Consider the following 19,897-nt stretch of genomic DNA (forward strand, 5'->3'; position numbering starts at 1 on the left):
TAGATTTATTAAATATTGTAGGGTCTCATTTTTCTCTCATTGACTTATTGTCATTTTCTCTCTCTCTTTTTATTTTACCTGATGTTTTCTGATTTATAGTTATCTATCACAGTCTAACGATAAGTGACACTGTACTAACATTAGGTAAGAACCTTAAAATAGTACACTAAAATTTTTCCTCTCCTGAATGTTTTACTTTCATGTTAAAAGTTCCACACTATTTACATCTTTTTGTTTATAAACAGCGAATAATATTGTAAGGATATTTAAATAAAAATATATTTACATAAAAATATTTACATAAAAATATTTAAATAAAAAATAAAATATTTAAATAAAAATATTTTATATTTACATAAAATATTTTTAAAAATTACATAAAAATATTTAAATATAGATATTTAAAAAAACTATAAACCCTTATATTTTTACTGATGGGCTACCATTTCTCATGTTCTTCTTTCCTTTGGGTAGATCCATATTTGACTTGGTGTCAATTTCCTTCCTCTGGGATGATTGCCCTTAATATTCCTTGTAGTGTAGGTGTGCTGATAATAAATTTGTTAAGCTGTTATACATCTAATAATTACAACCTTATTTTACATTTATTTTTGAAAGGTATTTTTACTAGACATTGAATTCTTGGTTTGTAGATTCTTTTATTTCAGTATTTTTAAAATGTTGCTCTACTGACTTTTTACATCTTTGTCTGGTAAGAACTCTGCTATCATTTATCTACTATTTATTCATCTGTAGATCATGTGTCTTTTGTTTTCCCAGAAACTTTAGTAATTTTTTTTTCACTGACTTTTGCTATCTAATTAGAATGTGCCTTTAATTAGTTTTCTTTGTATTTCTGCACTTGAGCTTTCTTGTATTACTCGGATCTGTGGATTTACAGTTTTCATCAAATTTGGGAAAAAATGCATATTATTTTGTTAAATATTTGTTCTGCAACTCTTTCTCATATCTCTTTCACATTAAGTATATTAAGCTACTTAAAGTTACTGCACAGCTTTCTGATGCCTTTTAATTCTTTGAGTTTTATTTTGTATAGTTTCTATAGTTATATCTTCATGTACACTATTCATTTTTTGGCAACATCTACTCTGTCTTTATTTCAGTCAGTATATTTACCATCTCATATATTGTAGTTATTACAACTTATATGTAGAATTTATATTTGCATTTTCTTTTTACCTTTCAGGACTCTTTAAATTTTTGATCCTTTGGAGTACAATTATACTTACTATTTCAATGTTCTTGTCTGCTAATTCTAACATTTCTATCAGTTCTTATTAGTTTTCAATTAATTGAGCTTTTTTTCTTCATTTTGGGTCACATTGTCCTACTTTCCTTGCATGTTATATTGAATGTCCTTCATTGTGAATTTTACCATGTTGGGTGCTAGATATTTTTGTATGCCTATACATTTTCTTAAGTTTTTCTGAGACTCATTTATGTTACTTAAAAGCAGTTTCATCCTGTCACATCTTGTTTTCACCTATTGTTCAATGGGACCAGAGCTCTACTCAGTCTAAGGTTAGTTATTTCCTAACACTGAGACAATATCCTCTTTGTAATCTACCTAATGCCTTGTGGCTTGTGAGGTTTTGCAGTCTGAATAATTAGAACATCACAATTCCCAGACATGTATGTGTGCTGGCTACTGTTTCCTCCTCAGGTTTCTGGAGTTCTTTCTGTGTGCAGTTTCCTCTTCTCTGATAGTCGGTCCTATGATCCCTACCTTCTCCTTTGCCTCCCTGGAATCTCAACTTTGCACCTTCAACTCAATAAATTTTCCAAACTTGAGCCATTGCCTAAAAACTCTCTCAAGACAGTAAGCTAGGATAGTCATATGGCCCACTTTGTTTGTTTATCATTTCCTAGGGAATGTTGCCTGATGTCTGTTCATTCCCAATGTCTAGTGTCTATTGTTATGTAATATATGTGTTCTTTTTGTTTGTTTGTTTTTAAGGGAGAGGTCCTTGTTTTTTTTTTTTCAGTTGAAAGGATAAGTCCATTTATCTATTTTTTTAAAGCAGCAAATAAAACTGGAGAACAAGATCTTACATAAATGCTGACAGACCCAGGCCTGTTGTGAAAAGCATTAACAATGAAAAATATCCTAAGACAGAGCTAGGTTAGAATCTAAGATTTATATCCTGGACAAGTTATTTAATCTCATATAGACTCAATTTTCTCATCACATGTAAAGTGTCTAGCAGGGTAGTATTAACAGTGGCTTAACAAATTACAAGTGATGTATCCTTCATTGTTTTGTATAATGTCACCTCTGATAAACAATTGAATAAGCATGTTCTTTTAATTATAGAAACTAAGTCCCTTAATTCTGTAGCCTAATCCACTGTACCTCTTCAGAAATCGTAAGAAGCAGCAATAGCTTTATATGTGTCTCTTGAGTATATGTGTTTGATAGATTTCTTTTCCAATTTATATATCTTTGACAGAAACTTTTATATTCTCTCTCTTGAAGATTTGCCCATTAAAAGCCCCATTTCCTACTCTCCTTAAATTTACTCTTCTAAAGTCATATAAGATTTTGTATCTTAAGGCAGGGCAGATTGTCCAGTGAACTTGACCTAGCCATTCATGCCTCAGAGGTTTTAGTCTGTCTGTTGAGCAACTACAGAACTTCTCCTCCTCCCCCACCTCATAAATTATGCTTCCTTCGTAACCCTGGCCAAGATCACTTTTCCCATGAAACACTTGATTATCATGTTCAAACTTTCTTTAAATTCTTTGCTTCTCTCACACAGTCAGTACGACACATTCTAGCATTTATATCTACATATTTGTTCACTCATGGCTCTTTTCTTTAGGATATAGGACCCTGCATAGATAAAAATGAGAGTGATCTGTTCAATTATTATGAATCCAGATAGTTGGGAAAAGGTGAAGAGATTGTTTTTTGGTCAAAGACCCCAAGGAAATGGGCTAGGCAATTTCTGTGCCAAGGCTGAAGGCAGCTAGAACATCCTAAGGCTGTCTGCTTAGAGATAACTTGTCTTGCCAACTCCTCTCATACCTATTTAGCCTGCCTCATTTCATTAATATTTACCATTCTACAAAAATCCAGTATCCAACAGCCTCTCTATACCTAATAGAGATAGTGAGCTTTGCCACCGTGGTCAAAGCTCAATCATCTCTTGGTTGGACAGTGATGATATCCAAACAGCTGGTCCTAGCCCTGCCTTTGTTTTTGTCTCAACATAGAGTGCAGGAAAATCTCACTTAAAGTAAGGCCAACCTTGTTAGTTGTCTGCTCAGGGATCAGCTATGGCTTCTCCTCTCACTCTGAGTAGATCAGAACAGTGTCTGCTGGATTGTGGGAACTCAATAAATATGTGTTGAATGATTAAATGGTGTAATTGAATATGCAGTGGACAGCTTTTGTACTCTCCCAGATTGGGGGAGTGTAAGTTTCTAGCTAATTCCACTTAATTCCTCTCAGGCATGTGTGGGTAGCTTTTCCTTTCTTACAGCCTCATTTATGGATTTCCATAGCCTTCCTTTAGTCTTCAAGAGCTAAAAATTCCCAGGGTTGTCAAATTGGAGGTTGTCTGAGACCAGTCAGAGCAGGTACCAACGAACTTCAAGGCCACAGAGCATCACTCCCATCAGAAAGTCATGGGATACTTGTTAGTATGTTGCCATTGTCAGAGGAAGAGCTTTGGTGAATCACAATTGGAAGTTCAGATGATACATGGCGTAGATAATAAATGATATTTTTAAAGGAAGGCTAGATGGCCTGTTGGTCCTGAGTTTGCACACAATTCTTGGTGGCTAGCAACAGAATGTGCTCACTGGAGTAAGGGCTGGAAATAGTGAATGCTATCTCAATTTCCTACCACACCACATGGTGCTTTCAGGTCTGGTTTCCTCATCTCAGCCCTCAAAAATTGCACCCTCTCTGCTTTCCTTCTCACTTACCCTAGAAAGTCTATTCTATTCTTACAAATAGGAAGACTTGCTTTTACTCGTCAAATGTTTTACTATCTCTTTGTCCATACATATGAGCTCCTTTCTTTTATATCAGAGAATAAAACTTTTAAAAGGTGAACACCAAGGGTTGACTCCTCTTTTCTATTTTCTGTTGGGTTATCTTTTCCATGGAATTCTAGAAAATTTAACAAGCAGATGAATGGCCTAGGGATTAAAGAAAATTAATGGGTTTTTTTTTTCATTTTTTTTTCCTTGCAAGGAACAATTTATTTTCTAATAATTCTCTGACAATGTTTCTAAAAGTGGGGTTCAGATCACTTGAATAAGAATCATCTGTGGTCTGGAGATCCTGCTGCAAACATTTTGAATTAAAATTTCTGAGAACGAGCTCTGAAATTCTAATTTAAAGAAGAAGGAAAAAGAGAAGAAAGGAAAAAGACTGTGATCATTTATGTAACATCATTTTTCCTTATTTGAAGGCTTCCTTCTTGAAGCTTCTCATATCTGAGAGTTAGCTCATCCTTCCATCCCAAAACAACTTTTTCATTTAATTTCTGTTATTCACTTCTCTCACTTTTTAATTCTCCTATTAAATGGCCTTGCCTTCTAGATTCCACTATTGGCTCCTCTTCTACTAATCATTAATGGTGGAACACCTGAAGTGTCAATTTTGAGACATTTTTTTCTTCTCCACATTCTCTCCCTAGACTACATCATACAACAACCTAGTGTTTTTTTTTTCCTCTGTGACTTCCTCTACACTGATTTTCATACTCATTTTGTAACCTTAATAGGTTCCTTGCCTGAAGCACATGGGAGATCAATATGTAGAGACAACAGCAGAGAAAAGATTAATTGTAGGGATGCTGGATTAGGATACAGAGGAAACCTCAACTCCATCTCCTCAAGGAGTTTGGAGAGAGGGGTTTTAGGGGTTTTAGACTTGGTTGAAGAGTGGAAATCATTGATTGGTTGAAGAGTAGGGGGAAGTCATAGGATAGAAGGCTGAAGAAACTGTTTTCTCATGCTGATTTTTTCCTCTGTAAAGAGGTCTTCAGACTGGTTGGCATCAGCTGTTTCACTGGAATTTGGGGTCTGGAAAACATTTTAAGCAAAAAAAAAAGAAAACAAAAAAAGCCTGTTTTTTCAAATTTTTTTTTTCTTACCATACGTGTTGAACATGAAGCATTAATATCAGGTCCAGCATTGAGTAGTACTAATGCCAGTTCATGCCAGTGTTCTATAAAATGGATATTTTATCTTGACCTTTAAAGGAAGTTGGTAAAAATGTAAACAAATCAGGAGTTTTCCTTCTTCTCATAGCTTTACAATTTACAAAATCCAAAACATGGAAGTGTGGCATAATGTGACTAGGAGAAGTTACATGAGAAAGATGGGTGGTTAGGGTCAGGGCAAGGCTTCTAATCCTATAGGATAGCTCTGCAAATAAATAGCCAAACATTTAAATCATTATATGCAAGGAAGAGAGGCTAACCAGGCTCTATCGTAGTGGTTGATATTCATATAGGGAAGCTAATCCTGGGCTGTGATGCAGTAGTTGGAATTTCAAGACAGAACTGATGATTGTGGTCATACATATAGGACAGGACACCAGCCTGTGGAAGTAAATAAGGCATCAGTGTCTCAGTCTAATGGTCTGGCATTTTAGCAAGCCTTGAAGTATTTTTGTTTTGTTTTGTATTTTTCCTCTTCAGGGTAGAGGGTAGTAGGAAGAGGAAGGGTATGTCCGTTAAAATACTTATCTATGTCAAGTGCTTTGCTGGATATTTTACAAAGAATATCTTATTTAATATTTATAATCAAAGGTGTTACAAGCCTTCTTCCAGACATACCAAGCTTGAGAGAAAAAAATGTATTTTATACCTCACTTAGAGAATAAGACTTTCTTTACTTCTGTAAGGCTTAGTCAGGCAGGAACAAATTAACCCTGGGTGGACTTGAATCTGCAAGTTATGTTCTTAAGTACTTGCAGCTGAGTGGAGCCAGTGTAGCAACCAAGACACTAGGCACCCCATGATCTGGGCAAGGATCAAGCCAAAAGGATTCTGGTAGTTGCTGATTGCTTCATTGCCTCAATTTAGCTGCGGGCTTGCTTCTTTGCCTAATGGAAAGGTTATGGGCTTTGGGAGATATGACTTCATCTTAAAAGCAATTTTGTTTTCCTGGATAATTTTTGATACTAGGAGAAAAATTGAATCCTTTATAGAATAGTAATGAGAATTAAATTATAACACAATAACTCATCAAAAGACTAACACTTATTAGGTTATTCCTAACTAGTCTCTTTTATTTGCCCTTCTGTGTTCCCACAAGGCCAAGCACAGTTTCTCAATCCCACATGCATATCAGAATCATATATGAAAGTAATTATAAAAATATGACAAAGTTATACTCCACAGGAAATCTAGCACAGACCCCTGAAATCTATATAATATTTAAAGATTCCTAGAGGAGATGCAAATGCAAAAGTCAGGGTTGAAATTTCCCGGCCTAGTACAATACTGAGGGCTCCATAAATGAAACATTGATTAATTGATTATGTAGTAAAAAAGCAAAGAGACATGATGAAGAATTTTGCTAACATATAACTGGAGAGACTTGTGAAGCACATTGTGTCTTATGTTTGAAGAAAGAATCTGGTATTTTCTAACATCATTAACACTTGTTGTTAGCACCATTTTAGACCAGCTGCCAGGAATTTCAGCACAAAAGGATTTCTTTGTAGGCTTGGAAACTAATAATTTGAGGTAAAAACCAAGTATGTTTGCAATAATAAGGGAAGTGAAATTTTAGAAAGAAGTAGGGTTTTTTTATTGCTTTTTTGTTTTTTTTTGCTCTAGATGCTATTGCTCTGATCTTAACAGCATGTGACCTTCTTTGTAACATTTGATGACCATGCTTCAAGAGAAATAATCGAAGAAGGTGTAAAATTACATTAAAGATAGTTTAAATTAAATACAACTTTCTGTTAATCTGATACAAATACAATGTTATATTATTTCTTGAAAAGTCATAAATTATCAGTTGTTGCCATTATGTTGAGTACTATTTTGACAAAATCTCCCTACGTTTGCATATTCAAACCAAGCGTTCTTAGGATTAGTTTAGGGAAGAGGTAGTCTTAGGTGGGTGAGTGTGAGGCTTCTAGAACATCCTTTTAGGTAGATTTCCTTAGTGCCATGCTCTGGGATTTTGACTTAGTGCCCTAACAAATAGGTGTGCCTGAATAAGTGTTAACAGATGATGAATTCAGTGAGCATAAAGGGTTCTGATTAAGTATAATTGAGCTGGCCAGCTGCTGAGACAAAGAAATAGCCTTGGCCATGCGACACTGGCTTTTACAAGTTGTCATCATTTCCACGTCCGTCTCATAGCCACAGCTTACAGAATGCTGCTCAGGGGGCATTTCAGAGAGGAGCTACTGGGAATTTTAGCTTAATCTCCCACTAGATTGTCAGAGAGAGGATCAAGTCAGGACACCAAGCTTCTAGAGAATTAATGCGCTGTTCTAGGGTGAGGCAGCCTTGAGGGAGAAAGAAACAGCTCCAAAGTATCTTAGCATTGTCCTCAGAGTTTCACAAAATAATGTCTGCTGGACAAAGTAGGCCAAGGACTATTTTTATACAACTGTCAGCTAAGAATGGTGTTTTACAGGCACAGGCATGTTTATTGCAGCACTATTCACAATAGCAAAGACTTGGAACCAACACAAATGCCAATCAATGATAGACTGGATAAAGAAAATGTGGCATATATACACCATGGAATACTATGCAGCCATAAAAAAGAACGAGTTCATGTCCCTTACAGGGACATGGATGAAGCTGAAAACCATTATTCTCAGCAAACTAATACAGAAACAGAAAACCAAATACCACGTGTTCTCACTCATAAATGGTAGTTGAACCATGAGAACACATGGGCACAGGGAGGGGAACATCACACGTCAGGGCCTGTCAGTGGGTGAGGGGCTAGAGGAGGGACAGCATTAGGAGAAATAGCTAATGTAGATGACAGGTTGATGGGTGCGGTAAACCACCATGGTGTATGTATACCTATAACAAACCCATACGTTTTTCACATGTATTCCAGAACTTACGTATAATAATACAAAAACCAGTTAAGAGTATAGTTCTTATATAAAATGCTCTTACCACCAATAAAAAAAGGTGCAAGGAAACTTTCAGAGGTGATGGATATGTCTGTTACCTTGATTATGGTGATGGTTTCACAGGTGGATGCATATGTCCACACTTCAAACTGTACATACTTAATATGCTTAGTTATTTGTATATCAATTATATCTTAATAACGCTGTCCAAAAATAAATTTGAAAATAAAATTTATTTTCTCCTTTTTTAAAAAGTAAAATGTTTAATAATTATCAAGAGCATTACAAATTTCTATAATTTATAAGAAAACTGCTTTTATGCTGTTAATACAACCCCTTCTAAAACAAAACAAAACAAGAATGTTGTTTTAAATATTTAAAGAGTTTAAACAAACACAAAATTATTTGACAAACTGTTTGTAGCCTACGCATCCTAAAATATTCACTACTGGACCTTTACAGAGAATGTCTGCCCACCTTGGTCTACCTAATCCTTCTGTGCCTTTTACTGAGAGGAGGAGGAAAAAAAATTCTTCAAGTAATCTGATGAACTTGAGATTCTCAAGTCTAGATGACAGCTGGGGTCATTTTTTTACTGCTTTAAACAATGTTTTGGCCCTCAAGTTTGTATGTATGGGTTCATGCATTTGTTTATTCATTTTCTAAATTTGTTATTCAAAAGCATTGGTAGTTGGAAATATATGCATATATAACTCAAAGACAACATCAGAAATATTTGAGCACAGGAGAAACTAAAGAAAAATAAGGGGGAGGGAAATAATGGCACTCCCCATTACCCTTATTATTGATGTATATATAAAAATACAATTTATATATGTTCATATGTTTTTTATATATGCTCATTTTATAACAGGAGCATTTATATTTATATTTATATGATTTTATAACATCCTGGGAAATTGAATGATCTATATAAATGTTTCAAGAGATGTTAATTGCTCCCAATAATCTATATTGTCTACTGGGCATATTATGGAGGTTTGTTATTAAAATACTTACAAATAGATTTTTTTTTGATTTGGGTTTTAGTTACACCCTGGGCTTTACATAACTAAAAGAAAAATATCTTCATGGATATCATCATGAGATGCTGATTTTTGTTTTCTTCCTTTCAAATTTTCCAGTTGCATGTGACCAAAATTTGCTATATCAAACTACATTTTTGTTATCTGAACTAACAAAAATTGAAATGGCCAGATGTAAGAGTTGCCTAAAAGAAACAATCTAGTAAATGGAAAAAAAATCCAGTGTCTGGAAAATCATGCTATTGTTAGAAATAAGAAATTTTCCAGAAGGGGATTTTAAATGGATTCTATTTCTTTTTATAAAATTTGAGCAGACATGAAACACGATTCATCAATTTTACTATCAAAACCTTTCATTGTAACAGAAAATTGTTCCAAACTGTTATGATAAAGCATTTAATAATGAATAAAATATAATGCTAAAAGTATTATGTCAACAGATACAATAAAATGGTATTCAAACCTATCATGAGTTTCAGTAAATCATCTTCACCAACTCATTTCCCTTGAATATGAGAGATGTGTGATGTCATTCTTCCCTGTGGATGTTTTGATGGCGTGTAATAGAAAAATAAGGGTGTACTAAAATTTGAGGAAAAGGCACAGCACAGTGAGGAAACTACAGACAGCAAATAACTGCATGAAATTACACATAAGAATGAGATACATATGAGTTACAGCAAATTAGAAGAAAGTAGACTGCATATAGTTGCATTATTTAAGCTGAAATATGTTAAGAAGGAGAGAAAGACTCATTGTGGTGAGGAGCTGTTAACGTACACTGGATGTGTCAGTCAGTTTTCGTCAAAGTCAGTTTTCAGCAAAGTCAGTTGTCAACAGGTTGTAGACTCTTTTTGTAAGTGATACAACTCTCTAGGTAGCACATAGTGAAAGAGGTAATGACACTTTAGGGGTCAAAACAATTACTTTTAAATTTGAGTGAAAGCATCATTGTTTTGTGGTAATTTGACTGGATTTATGGTAATTTGGGTTTCCTGATGGCTTAGAAGACCAGATTAATGACATAACAGGGTTTGCATTGGAAGTTTCTCAGAGCTAACACATTCTAGGTCTCCTTAGGACTTCAGTTTCCTGTCACCCTCACACTTATCAAAAGGTGTGACAGTATTTGAGAAAATCATCCTGGACTCTTCAAAATATAAATCCTAGCAGGTATCAAACTTCATGTTTGACCTGTAGGAGATTTGGAAGTTTTCAGTAGTTTTTGCTTATATTTTTTCAGAAAGATGATAATTTATCCTGAAGACAGTTTATGGAAATAATGCAAAATTTTCCCCCAACCTTGACAAAATTTTTTTTTATAAATGTGCTTTGATCCGTAAAAAGTCCTCCAAACTAGTCTTCTTTTATATAAACGTATATGCAAAGAAGGTTATTCTTATATTGTGTTTTACATATATTATGTATTATTATTATCTATATATTACATTTCTATTAAATGGTCCACTGTCAAGAGGAGTTTGTGACTTCTCTGAAAACTGATAAAACTAGGCCCAAGAACTGCCTTCATTTATATTCTCTCATGAAACATATTCTATCCATGAACTTAGTGTCAGCTTCTAGAAATTACTTTTTTACTGTGTTACAGAAGTGCTGAAAGATATCTATGGATCTAATTACATAAACCCTATAGTCACATTTTTTAAAGTGGTCACTGTATTGTTGCAATAGAAGCTTTATTAATTGAAGTGAATAAATGAGCATTATCTAAAAGTTATCTAAACATTTTCAACCAGTTCTCCTTAGTGGCATAATTGCAGAAAATCTTAACACTTGGAGAAAGCTAAAGCAGACATTTCTTGACTTCAAAAACATTCCATTTCTATATTCAAAATATAGCCAACTTTTCAAAAATTTAATCTTGTTGTGCTGTTTTATATCTATCAAGAACCAATTATGGTAAGGGTTACCACTAAGGAAAGAATAGTGTGTGGAAGAGGGAGCAAGAGCTGAGAGAGTTTCTCCGAATCAAATTTCAGATTTCTGTGACATACATGTGTGAAATTCCACTGAAGTCTTTTTGATTACTACAGATTTTCAGTCTTTATTTCTGACATGAAATTAGAAAACTAAGAATGTAAAGCATATCACTTTGAAAATAAAGCTGTGGGTTGTTATGAAAATAAAATCTGTGCCATAATAATAATCCTGGGTTATTTTTTTAATGATGCTGTCAATATGTAAAGTGTAGTTAGCAGCACACATTTAATTTACTTTGTAGAGATTTTATCACCTCTGTTACCATAATATATCTTGCATCCCTGTTTAACGATTTTTATTTCTTTGATGCATTCATACAATACAGTTGGGGCTTAGAGAACAGTCTTTGTCTAAATAATTATGTATCTGGGTAAGAAAAGTATCATACTATTTGAATCATTTGCTTATGATTTTACAAGAATGTAGCATCCCTACTAAATGGTAGGTATTGGGCCAGGGGTTTTCACATATTTTGCCTAATTTTATCACCAAAATACCTTTTGGAGATGTACATCTCATTATTTCCTGTGAGGAAACTCAAACTCAGAGAAGTAATGCCCTAATAAATGGCATTGCCTAGATTCAATAGCAAATCTTCAAACCTGGTGCTATTTTCATGATTTCATAATAATCCACAATAGATTGAAAATAAATAATAAATGAATTACTGCAGTTGCTGCAAGCCTCATGTCTTTAGATGAAAGATAAGTGATTGAATTTCCCAAGAGGAGAAGAGAAATTCTCTCTTAATTGTCCTTGAATGAAGGAAACATTTTGTTCCATGATCTAATGAATATTTTATACGGGAAAACTTTCTCAGGTTGTAGGGTGTGATTCCAGCCAAACGGGGCCTAATGAGGCTCTAGAAAGCAAGAGGCAAGAGATTGCAGTAAATTATGACAGGATAACAGGGCAGACCTTCATATGGTCATGAAGAGTGTTTACCACCAGGAAAGATGGGAGATTTAGTTGTTGTAGTTGGCCATGTTACCAAATGAGCATTGTTTGTACAGCTGTGATCATTTCCCTGATGTAGTCAGACCAGGATGTCCCCATTCTTGGGAGATAATTAGTAGTTGCAGATGACAAACTTTCACCTTATCTTCCCCAAGCTGTACTGAAAAGACATTCAGAACGCCCAGTGAATTTAGAGAAAATGCACTTCTCAGTTAAATAGCCCTTGTGACATTCTATGATATATCACAGCAATTTGTGGAAACAATTAATTGCAGATGCATCTACATGTCTCTGGAAATAAAAGGAAGAAAAGATTCACCAGGGCTACTGAGTGATGTAACATAAATTACACATATTAAGTATCTTTAGGTACCCCAGTTTAAGGACCTCCTTGGTGCTTCCGGAGAATCAGCTACATTCTTTTAGGCAGGATCCCATCTGAACTCTCTCTGCTGAAATTATGTTTGTAGCTCTAATGGATTTGTTCAATTCACTGCTGGACAGGAACTGAAAAGCTGATGAAAACTGTATCATTTTCAATTTTTAAAATGGCTTTTAGGTCCATGCTAATAAATTTTGAATCCGTAGTTCTTAAGTTTTGGTTTAAGCACATAATTCTTATTTTGTTTACTGTCTCGAGTCTTAGCATAAAATGCTATGCTCATGATTCTAGGCCCTAAAGAAAAATTACCTGTCAGCTTGAATTAAAAGTAGTTTTTCAAAAATATTTTAAGAAAAACCTCTCGTTCAAAAGTACTAAACAACCACAAACCTTTTGTTCACATATTTTTAAATGTACAGAGGGAGATAAAAAGCAATGAAGAATATACATTTCCATTTATTTATTACTCTCTATATTACTATTTTTAAGAACTTTGTTATAAATACTGCTCTACGTAAAAATGATGGAAAATACTTACTAGAGGGTAGCATGGTATAGCACAATATGCAATGCATCAGGCTTGGGTAGCTCTAGGCTAATTTTTGTTGCTCCTCGGTTATAAGTCTGAACATGTCATTTAAGGTGTTTCGTTTTCCCATTTATAAAGTGGGAATAAGAAAATCTAATCCCCATTATTTATTGATTGAGTTATACTATGTTTATTTCCCAAAAGGATATCTAGGAACTTCATAGTATTTACATACAAATTTTGCTTGTTTGCTAGACAATGCCACTGCTTGTTAACATACTAATTCACATTAACTAGAGAGAGGATTTTAGCTTTCACTGTTAATAAGCTCAATACAAGCCAATGGTGTCCTGTGTTCTTGCATTAATAGAAGTGAGGTTAGGATGGGGCTTCTCTACTCTGCACTGGGAAGACCTCACTAGGGTACTGTGTTTTCTTCTGGAAAGCTCACTTTTGGAGGTCTTTTAATCATATTGAAGAATGTTCTAGTACAAACAGTGAGAACATTGCTGCTCACTGTAAATCACGACATGAGAAGCTACCTGCAAGAGCTGAGAATGTTTCATTTGGAGAAGAAAAGTATGAGGAACTTGATAACTCTTTTTGATTATTTAAAGATTCATATGTGTAGGAAAGTCTGGATTCATTTTGAGAAGTTCTGGAGGACAGGACTAGAGTAAAAGGTGGAAATGATGGGGAAGAAAAATTTAACTTAAGATAAAATAATTTCCAATAACTAGAACACATCTCAAAATGGATTGTTACCTCTTTCGAGAATGTATTTCTCAGTCCTGCAAGTGTTCAGTGAGAGGCTAAAAAGACACTTTCATGAACTTTCATAAAGAATTAATCTAGGCCGGTCGCCGTGGCTCAAGCCTGTAATCCCAGCACTCTTGGAGACCAAGGCAGGTGGATTATGAGGTCGGGAGATCAAGACCATGCTGGCTAACACGGTGAAATCCTGTCTCTACTAAAAAAATACAAAAAAAAAAAAAAAAAAAAATTAGCCGGGAGTGGTGGCAGGTGCCTGTAGTCCCAGCTACTCGCGAGGCTGAGGCAGAATGGCGTGAACCCAGGAGGCGGAGCTTGCAGTGAGCCGAGATCATGCCATTGCACTCCAGCGTGGGTGACAGAGTGAGACTCTGTCTCAAAAAAAAAAAAAACAAAAAACAAAAAACTAGATTACCTGTTAAATGTTAAAATCCCTCTTCTATTTACATTTGAAATTTTCTTGTTTTTATTTCTCTTTTTATTAATCACAATTATCTGTAAGAGTCTAAATTTCTTTCTAAAAAGTACATGTGAAAATAAAATAAAATTGCATCATTATGTGTCCGAAATTGGTGGGTTCTTGGTCTCACTGACTTCAAGAATGAAGCTGCGGATCTTCACAGTGAGTGTTACAGTTCTTAAAGATGGTGTGTCCTGAGTTTGTTCTTTCTGATGTTCGGACGTGCTCGGAGTTTCTTCCTTCTGGTGGGTTCGTGGTCGCGCTGGCTTCAGGAGTGAAGCTGCAGACTTTTGCGGTGAGTGTTACAGCTCCCAAGGCGGTGCATCCGGAGTTGCTCATTCCTCCTGGTGAGTTCCTGGTCCCACTGGCCTCAGGAGTGAAGCTGCAGACCTTCACAGTGAGTGTTACAGTTCATAAAGGCAGTGCAGACTCCAAGAGTGAGAAGCAGCAAGATTTATTGCAAAGAAGGAAAGAACAAAGCATCCACAACGTGGAAGAGGACCAGTGCAGGTTGCCGCCACTAGCTCGGGCAGCGTGCTTTTATTCCCTTATCTAACCCCACCCACATCCTGCTGATTGTCCAATTTTACAGAGAGCTGATTGGTCCACTTTACAGAGAGCTGATTGGTCTGTTTTGATATGGTGCCGACTGGTGCGTTTACAATCCTTGAACTAGACACAGAGTGCTGACTGGTGTATTTACAATCCTCTAGCTAGATGTAAAAGTTCTCCAAGTCCCCACAAAATTAACTAGACACAGAGCACTGATTGGTGCGTTTACAAACTTTGAGCTAGATACAGGGTGCTGATTGGTGCGTTTAGAAACCTTGAGCTAGACCCAGAGTGCTGATTGGTGTGTTTACAATCCTTTAGCTAGACATAAAGGTTCTCCAAGTCCCCACCAGATTAGCTAGATACAGAGTGCTGGTTGGTGCATCCTTAAACCCTGAGCTAGACCCAGAGTGCTGATCGGTGCATTTAGAATCATCCAGCTAGACATAAAAGTTCTTCAAGTCCTTACCTGACTCAGGAGCCCAGCTGGCTTCACGTAGTGGATCCCGCCGCGGGGACGCGGGCGGAGCTGCCCGCCAGTCCCGCGCGCGCGCGCGTTCCCGCACTCCTCAGCCCTTGGGCGGTCAGTGGAACCGGGTGCTGCCAAATAGGGGGCGGCGCACGTCACGGAGGCCCGGCTGCCCGGGAGCCCACCGCAGTGGCGGGGGGCGGGGCTTGGGCATGGCGGGCTGCAGGTCCTGAGCCCTCCCCTGGGGGTAGGCGGCTGAGGCCTGTTGAGAATTAAAGCGCGGCGCGGGCGGGCTGGCAGTGCTGAGGGACCCGGCGCACCCTCCACAGCTGCTGGCCCCGGTGCTAAGCCCCGCTGAGCCTGCGCCCACCCGGAACTGGCGCTGGCTCGCGAGCGCGGCGCGCAGCCCCAGCTCCCGCCCGTGCCTCTCCCTCCACACCTCCCTGCAAGCAGAGGGAGCCGGCTCCGGCCTCAGCCAGCCCAGAAGGGGGCTCCCACAGCGCAGCAGCGGGCTGAGGGGCTCCTCAAGCACTGCCAGAGTGGACGCTGTGGCCTAAAGAGGTGCTGAGAGCGAGCGAGGGCTGCTAGCACGATGTCACCTCTCAATTACAGTATTGTAGTTTAACATAGCTAATCTTGGCTTCATGAGGCACTGTCTTTTCCGCGTTGCCATTTGGTTTGTGAGGTATTTAAGTACATGTTTCCCTTTTGACATTATCTTTAAAAATCTTTAAAAGATTAAGAGTTGAAGGAATCTTTAAAATTTCTAGTCTGATAATTTATCCCAAGTTCTTAATCACCCTGTAATACCTTTGGCCAGGGTTTTCCTGCCTTGTGCTTGAACTCTGAATAGTCTAGCATTATAAATTCATTTTAAGTTTGTTATTCAGAACTCGACTCAATCTTATTATAGCTGTGGTTTGGCTATAGAGAGCAGAAAAAGACTGTCTCCTCCCTTGTTCTATTGCCTGTAATTCTATTAATGCAGCCTAAGCTTTAGATGATGTCTTGTAGCAGCTAGAACTGACACTTCACTTATTAATTCACTTGTGCATTCAGCAAGTATTTAATGAATGTCTACTGAGTACAAGGCTTCAGTTGCAGGTAAACAAGGAGTGAGCAGTGGGCTTTTACATTTTAGTGAAGCACATGTAGAGAAAACACTTCATTCTCTTTCATAAAAGCTCTTGTTAAACCGTGGTCTCTATTGGAAATTATGAAGTAATTATTAATGATGTGTAGGACATTACGTTTTTATTCTATTTTGTTAGGTTGTGTTTTGTTTATTCACTCCACAAATTTTGTATGTTATTTCAGCATTTGAGGAAACCGTCTTCCTGAACTCCACAGATTTTATATGTTATTTCAGCACTTGAGGAAACCGTCTTCCTGAACTCCACAAATTTTATATGTTATTTCAGCACTTGAGGAAACCGTCTTCCTGAACTCCACTGCATCTCAGGTAACATTGTATTACATGTTCATCTATCACCCTTCTCTTGTGGAAAATTTTTAAGCTACAATTTGATCAGCACTGGCAAATTTGTCTGGCATGCTAATAAACCCTCTGAGGTACTAACTGACACTGCTCTATATTAGTAATTCCTGTTCTAGATGCAAAATATAATAAAAATAGAAATAATATAAATGAAAAATGTAGACTAAAAAGAATAAGATAAAGCAACAAATATAAAAAAATTTAATAAACATCTCTTCATACGCTGAAAAAACATTATGTTCTCAAAATTTTATTAGATGTTGTGATACGATGAGAATTAAAGACAAATGCGATCTCAATCCTCTTGAAATTTGCCATCCAGTGGGGGGAACTGGCATTAATCCAAAAATCCAAATAGTCATGCAAATATATTTAAAATTTCAGCTCTGATATAAATTTTTTAAAAAGGGTATCTATCTTTTAGAGATACATGTTGAATTATTTGAGATGAAAAGGGAATTGTCTCAAAATAATCTGGATGGGGAATGGGTGATTGCATAATGAAATAAGACTACCGTGAATTGCTGGTTTTTCGTTATTAGTCCATTAGAGCTGGTATAGCAAAATACCATAAACTGTGTGGCTTATAAACAATAAAACTTTATTTCTCACATTTTTGAGGTGGAAAGTCCTAGATGGAGGCACTAGCAGATTCAGTGTCTGATGAGGGCCAACTTCATCATCCATGGTACCTTCTCACTGTGTCCTCACATGGTGGAAGGAACTACCTAGTTCTCTGTGATCTCTTGTATAAAGACACTAATCTCAATCGCGAGGGCTTCAGCCTCAGGACCTAGGCACCTTCTAAAGGCCCTGCCTCTTGATACCATTACCTTGGTGGTTAAGATTTCAACATATAAGTCTGGGGAGGACACAACATTAAGACCACAGTGATGTCTTAGACCTTTCATGCTGCTGTCACAAAATACCATGAACTAGGTGGCTTAGAAACAATGAGAATTTTCTTCTCACAGTTCTGGAGGCTGAGTGGAAAGCCCAAAATCAAGGTGCTGGTAGATTTGGTTTCTGATGAAAGCCCTGGTTTATAGACAGTCATCTCTTCAGTGTGTCTTTACGTAGCGTAAAGGGCAAAAGAGTTCTCTAAGGCCTTCTTTATAAGGGCACTAGTTCTGTTTACTAGGCCCTGATGATCTAATCAATTTCCAGAGGCCACCTCCTAATATCATCACCTTGAGGTATTAGGATTTCAACATATAAATTTGAGGGGACACACTCAGACCACAGCACTGGATCTCAGATGGGTAAATGAGGCTTCATCATGCTCTTCTATTTGTGTATATCTTTGATATTTTCTGTTAAAAACTTTATAAACATGAAAATTCAACTCTGACAGGTGGTACAGAGGAAAGGCAGCCAGTTTGCTGACAGCACATAATAGAGGGATTTCATAAAGTCAGGGAAGTCAGGAATGGCCTCTGACAGGAAGTGATGCAACATTAGACTGGAAGAATGAATGGGAGTATGGAGAACAGATCCCTATACCCATTTGGAGCCCTACTGCAGAGGGACCCATACCATATCTGAGGGACAAAGGGAGCCAGTGTGGCTGGAAGGCTAGCAGAGTAGTAGGTGTAGCTGGGGAATGAGACAAGGACACTGTAAGAAGTGATCTTCGTGTGTCCTAACAACAATAGGAAGCCACTGAAGGATTTTAACCTTGGAAGTGACAAAATCATATTTGCTTTTGGCTGCTATGTGAAAACTGACAGTAGGGGGCTAGAGTGATGCAGGTGGACTGGTTAGATACTGCCAGTTTTTTTCCAGAAAACAGCCTTGTTACATTAGCACCCTAAAGCTTTAGCTTCCTTTAGTTTAGACATATAGCCTTCCCTATTGATTTTATCACTTTCATATTCTATAATTCTATCAGCTTTCCTCTAGCTTTTCTTTTATCTTCTTAGTGCGAGTCTCCTTCACCTCCTGTCTAGAATACATAACAGCCTCGACACTCCAGCTGCATCTACTCAGAAGCATTCTTTGCCCAGGAAACTCGTCCTTTTAAAAATGTATATTTCATGAAGAGTTTTGGGCATAATCACGTTTGGCTATCATAGTTTAACTAAAATTGAGTTCTTTAGTTCAAAAGTGTGCATGACGGGGTTGCCAGAAAAATTAAAAAAAAAACAATATCCAGTTAAATCTGAATTTGAGACAATGAATCTAAAGTCTAAATATGTCTCAAAAATTAAGACATATAATACTTATATTAAAATATGGGATGGGCAATAGTTAGGATTTACCACTACAAAACATTATTTTCTGTTTATTGAGAAATTCAAATTTAATTGGCCATTCTATTTTTTTAATTTCATAATTCTGACCATTCTAGAAGTTTGAAAGCAAGTAAATGCCTATTCATGTAAACCATGAGCCTCAGTGACTATGCCATCCACTTTATGAACAATGGAAAACAATTATGGAAACCTAATTCCAAATATATAGTAAGTTAAAATGGAATATTGCATTCAGTACATATGACACAACTGTTATTTTGAATATAAAGAAGTATATAGTTGTAATAAATGGAAAATCAGTTTTCTACTTGCTCCCATTAACAAAGATTGAACAAAATATTTAAAGAATATTGGTGAGGAGGGAAGCCTGCCTAGCATCTTACATTTGTAGGTTCAGACCTGCCTTAGGTCTTGTTCTTATTCCTGTCTGTGGTTTTCTCTCTGCCTCTGTTATTATGAGCAGAGACTTACACCATATCATGATGAACATATGGTCCAACAATAGTTCCCCAGGTGAAAAGAAGTATCTCTACAAAATTTCCAGGAGGCATTTGACAAAGAGATTTAAAAATTACATGAAAGTAATTATATCTACTGCTTTCCTCCCCACATGCCCTTTCCTGGTATTACTCCATTTGTATTGTTTTAATATAAGCTGGCAACTTATCACATTGGAAAGTGAACAGATGTGGTGCGTGGTGCACTTAACAATCCAAAGGGCATTAAATTTAAATAGAGAAACTATTAATATTTATAAATACAAATGACTTATTTAATTAGAACAAAATTTCATTAATACAGGATCTTTTTAAAGCACTGACTCTTAAGTCTGTTAAAAATGAAGCACAAGAATGAATGGGAGTCCAGTTTGAATAATTC

General features: G+C 36.6%; 1 protein-coding gene across 2 annotated transcripts in view; it reads left to right on the top strand.

Moving 5' to 3' along the window:
* Positions 1 to 15,218: 15,218 nt before the first annotated feature.
* Positions 15,219 to 19,897, top strand: part of LOC129534673 (putative uncharacterized protein encoded by LINC00575) — a 403,213-nt gene continuing 398,534 nt past the window's right edge. Inside the window, exons 1-2 of one of the 2 annotated variants that reach the window (XR_010134756.1) lie at positions 15,219 to 15,826; positions 16,583 to 16,727. The gene's annotated coding sequence lies outside the window, so the exon portion shown is untranslated. Of the gene's footprint in view, positions 15,951 to 16,582; positions 16,728 to 19,897 lie in introns of both variants that reach the window. The other variant, XR_010134755.1, reaches the window with a different exon arrangement.

Source organism: Gorilla gorilla, chromosome 6, assembly GCF_029281585.2.
Source record: "Gorilla gorilla gorilla isolate KB3781 chromosome 6, NHGRI_mGorGor1-v2.1_pri, whole genome shotgun sequence".
NCBI lineage: Eukaryota > Metazoa > Chordata > Mammalia > Primates > Hominidae > Gorilla > Gorilla gorilla.